At 34.3% G+C, this 4,954-nt stretch overlaps 1 long non-coding RNA gene across 1 annotated transcript; it reads left to right on the top strand.

Annotated features, from left to right (window-relative positions):
- The first annotated feature begins 2,702 nt into the window (after window positions 1-2,702).
- LOC136817055 (uncharacterized) lies at window positions 2,703-4,402 on the top strand. The gene is made up of 3 exons (XR_010848019.1): window positions 2,703-2,855; window positions 3,611-3,727; window positions 4,319-4,402. It is a non-coding gene; the product is annotated as an uncharacterized lncRNA (long non-coding RNA).
- The last annotated feature ends 552 nt before the right edge of the window (window positions 4,403-4,954 follow it).

Genomic DNA, 4,954 nt, shown 5'->3' with positions numbered 1-4,954 from the left:
TCGGAATTTCGGAAATCAGGCAAAAACTCCTTCGGTATTTCGGAATTCTTAAATTGTTTCGGTATCGGAAATCCATTTTTTCCATTTTTTCGGAATTCATACATGAAAAATCAAATTTGATGAAAAATTAGTCAAAACGAGGAAAATTACACCAAAGAATCGGTATCGGAATTGCATGTATTTTTTTACGGAATTTCGGAAATTCTGGCAAAGTTATTCGGTATCTCGGATATTGCAAACCCCGTACCCCCCCCCCCCTAGAAGGAATCCACATGCCAAATATCTCAAATCATTTGATTATCCCTGAGGCGAAACAAAAAAAATTTCTTGTTTCCGGAAACCGGCCGGGTGAAAAAAAATTTTTTTCTGACCCGGCCGCAAAGTTTCGTTCGTTAGTAGTCCGTACTTGTTGTAATTTAGGGCATAATTTATGCTGTGTTTATACATAAAAGTTATTCTTAAACTCTATTTCAATGAGCCATAAATTATCAAAAATAGCAAAAAAAAATTATTTTCCGGTCGGCCGCATGATAACTTTTTTCCTTCACCCGCATTCCCGAAACAAAACATTTTTTATCATTCGCCTGATGTACACGTTTTTTATTTTTATAAGAAAAGAAAGTGAACAAAAATGCCCACAAAATGGTGAAAATAAAAACATGCTTGTACTTTTTAAACATATTGCGTGCTCTCATTTAAAAAACATGTAGCATAATTTCTGTAGGAATAAGGTTGACTTTTTTAAAGCATCAGAAAAATGAGGGAAATTATTATCCTAATTATTGTTGCTTTGGCAATTAAACCAACTTTTTCACAATCAAAAAATAAAAAAGCTTGTATTTGATGACATTATAATTACTTCTCTACAAGCATAAACTTTTTGACAAGACTGTAGTTTGTTCTATTGAAAGAAAGACAAAACGTTTTTGTAAAATCTTTTAAAAGTAATGATGAGAAACATGACATAAAATGTTCAAGGCAAAAGTATACATAGGCTGCGTTTAGACCAACTGGCATTTGTAATTTGGCATTTGCACATGAGGGATTCGATTTTAATAGCTTTTCCATTGTATTTTCTGTCATGGCATTTAAGGAATCGTCTTTTTAGAGTCATTACTGAAAAGGTGATTCCCTCAAGTTCAACTTTGACAGATCAAACGATGAAAAGCATGGAATTTCTCAAAAACTGCAGTCATTAAGACTGAAACTTTTTGCCGTAGGGCTAGGCTATGGCAAATCTTGCAAATTTTACAATCTATAGAAAGAACTGAATAAAAAACGTGCAAATACTTTAAAAAATCAAAAATGTCATTTTTTCTCTTTGTTTTGGCTCCTTTGTTTGATTTGAAATGCCAGAAAAGGGGATTCCTTTGCTCAAAATGGCATTTCAAATACCAACGAAATGCCAACACGCTGGCATCATTAGGCATTTGACAAACCGAACAATTGCACGGAACAATAGAATTCAAAAGAATATTGCAAGCAATTACAAATGCCAGGCTGGTCTAAACGCAGCCATAGCCTGGATCTCCAAGCTGTAACTTATTTTCTTATTTTGATGTCAGAAATTTTTCAGCTTTGCACAAAATATTTGAATTGACAAAGTACGCACGCGCTGCATTCTGATATTGAAATGCAAATCGCTTTAGGAAGACCAGACGGTTAACCAGAAACGTCCAAAATAAAAAAGCTTACAGTCTGGATATCAAGACTAGCAGTTCTTGGAAATGAGATCATCCATGTTGTATTAATTAGTCAAAGCTTTTTTATGGGGAGTTTCTAAACATCGACCAGAAATGGCGACCACGACAAGCGACCACGACCGGCGACCAGATAAATTTGGATTATCGAGTTTACCTGCTTTCTCCACCGTAGAGAACATCCAAATCGAGCCATGATGTGGCTTTCAAATGAACCACTGAGCACGTGACTGAGAATTACTCTAGCTAGAGAATACTAAAAGTGACTTTTGACGTTACCAGTCATTTTCTAGACAAAGTGACACTATTTGACAAAAATATTGACAAGGTCATTAAGTATGATGTTTGTAAGCTTTATTACACCAAATATTTTAATTGTACCGAATGAGATGCCTTTAGTATGAATAGATAGAAATTTCAGTAGGAAAAAGCTGGGAAGGCCAGTTTTAGAGATATCAATCTCATCAATTATTCTATTGTCCTTACATTGTCAAAATGACTTATTTTGACAAAATAATGATCTAATGATCAAATATAAAGCTTCCTAAATAAGTTCCAGCACAAATTTTGCCACTAATTAATTTGATGCCAAAAATGCAAAAGGATACAAATTGATACTTTATTCAAGCTCCAAGACCGTTAAAACGGCTACAGTACTCTGCACGTTTTACACGAGGGTTTATAATCACTGTAGGTGAGACAGGGGTGAGCTTTACTCTTCAATTCGATAAATAAATGATCATAAGAGAAAGACTCTACGGTGGAGAAAGAGGAAAAACTCGATAACCCAAATTTATCTGATTGCCGGTCGTGGTCGCTGGTCGTGGTCGCCATTTCTGGTCGATGTTTAGAAACTCCCTTTTTTATGTACGAAGAAATCTTTCAATCAAGCTGTTCTCAAATGCATTTTTGTGTAATTTGATATTCCTATCAATTCAAAAGATAAACAAGCGCCTCTGATGATGAGTTATGAACAAAAATATCATTTTGTTGCAGATACATCATAATAATATAAGTGCTAACAAATATATCTCAAACAAGATCAACCAAGAGCTTTCGTTCCATCATGTTTAAAACAGTTTCAGATGGTGGACTATGATGCTTCTTAGAATGATGTTCTTCTCCATTTTATTTCTCCTTGGACTGATTGGTCACGTGAGTTGATTTTACCTCTTTCTCTTCTTTTAGTTTAAAGGTTAAAGGTCTTGTTTTTAAATAAAAATGATAGCAGTTTGCTTACTCGTCAATTTTAATTTACAAGCTTTTTCACATTGGATTGACACGGATGTGGAACAAGATTGGTCAGAAAGAGGAAAAGAAAAACATTTTCTTGCTTAGTACAGCCCCGGTGGAACTTATTTTCCCAGTGGGGATAAAAATTCCTATTGAAATCCCGATGAGTATAGAAATTCCTTTGTGCCAAGGTTAAAAAATTCAGTGTAAATGGTTTTGAAGTGCAATTTTTAAACATTGAATTTCGAATGGGGATGACGAAATAAAAGCTAATTTCCAAGTGGGGCTGAAATTCTAAGGTATTTTCCCACCGGGGACGAAATTTTTGTCAATCTTTCCAGTGGGGCTGGGCTCCCAGCGGATCTGTGAAGAATTAAAACATTTAAGTTGTTAATTCTGGGAAAAGTAGACCGATTATTTCACCTGATTAAAAGTATCTATTTATTTACTTCCCATTGTATATATAAAGCTTTGGGGTGGGGAGAAAGTGGACATGGAAACCCAAGTAAAAGGTGTAAAAAAATTAAAGAAGGCTCGCAAAAATATAACTTTGCAAATTCACTGATAGCTTTTCAGTTTGCTTGTCTATTGACATTATAAATTGTATTGTACCGGGACATCTTCGATTTTGAGACCAGTCAGCCGTCGGCTAAAAGAATGCACTTATTTCATTACAGGCACATACTTCGAAAGAAGTCAACTTTGTATTTGGAGGATATAGACATGCAGTAAATGATGAAATTGAATGTGTTGCTCCTCCTTGTAAAGTCTTCATCGACTTCTTTGCAAATCCGGTGAGTACACGTTTTTTTTATAAGAACATCAAAATTCTTAACATGTTCTTATTTCCATCATTTTTTTAGTATTTTTGTTTAAGAAATTGAGTGTTCTAGAATCTTCAAATCCTCCATCGACATGTTCTTAACTTGTTCTTAACAATATGGCCATCGAAACCTTATGTTCTTATATAGTTTGTTCTTATAAAAAACAAGTGAGTAATGGCCACTTTGCACGTCCAAGCAACGACCATTTAACACCTTTAGCATTCATATAACGTTAGATGAACGCTGGTGCCTATAGCATATCTTCATTGGGGTGGGGCTTTATTCTGTTGATTCATGGATACCTCACTGTCGAATTTCGTTTTAAAACTCTTCCATTCGCCATTGCCTAATGCTTGTTGTATTATGAATATCGACAACTCGATCAATAACAATTTTGAATAATGAAAGATCAAAACTATAGAAAATTATGGCTCTCTCGTGGGCACTTTTATGCTTCATTAAACTGGCCCTAGATTAAACATGGACAAGCATGCTTTTTTGTAAGACCAACTCTATAAGAGTAATATGGGGCTCAGGTTTGCCAAAATCGATTTCTTTCAGGGGTATGGATATAGTACCACAAAGAATGCTCCTGTCGGAGAAGAAGAAACATTATCAAGCAGCCTCACTTTCACCTTTGCAGATTACGATGTAAGAAACATTTATGTAATTTTTGTGCATTTTACATGGAAGTATTTTTTTTACTTTCTTTTTACATGTCTTTTTTTATATTTTATAAGTGTTTTCCCCTATATCCCTATACTAGCCATAGCTTTCACTAACTGCCACCCGCTAGTACAAATGCTTGTAAAAACTTTAATGCTAATTAAGGCTTTTCAATGCTTTATAGCAAAAGTTTGGAAATGATTTGGAATAGTTAGAATGATTCTTCTCAGCATTTTCTTTGATATATCAATGAAAAAGCTAACATAAATGAAACATTTTTTTTCTAAAAATGTGAATTACTTTTTACAAAGAATAAAATACGAATCTTAAAACATTCATTAGGAAAAGTGTCCAGGTAGAATCAATTACAGACAGTTACAGACAGATACTAAACCAGTCAAAAGACATGCAACTATATTTGTTTCAACCAATTTGAAATATAAATGAAACATAGTAGAACCAAACAGCATAAGAAATGCTATAAGCCAGAAACATAACGAGCAGGAACCAAAAATTGACCGGTAACAACGT

This window comes from Clytia hemisphaerica, unplaced genomic scaffold (genome assembly GCF_902728285.1).
Source record: "Clytia hemisphaerica strain Z4C2 unplaced genomic scaffold, Clytia hemisphaerica genome assembly, whole genome shotgun sequence".
NCBI lineage: Eukaryota > Metazoa > Cnidaria > Hydrozoa > Leptothecata > Clytiidae > Clytia > Clytia hemisphaerica.
Note: the sequence above shows the minus strand (reverse complement) of the source record. Positions and strands in the feature narration are given on the sequence as shown.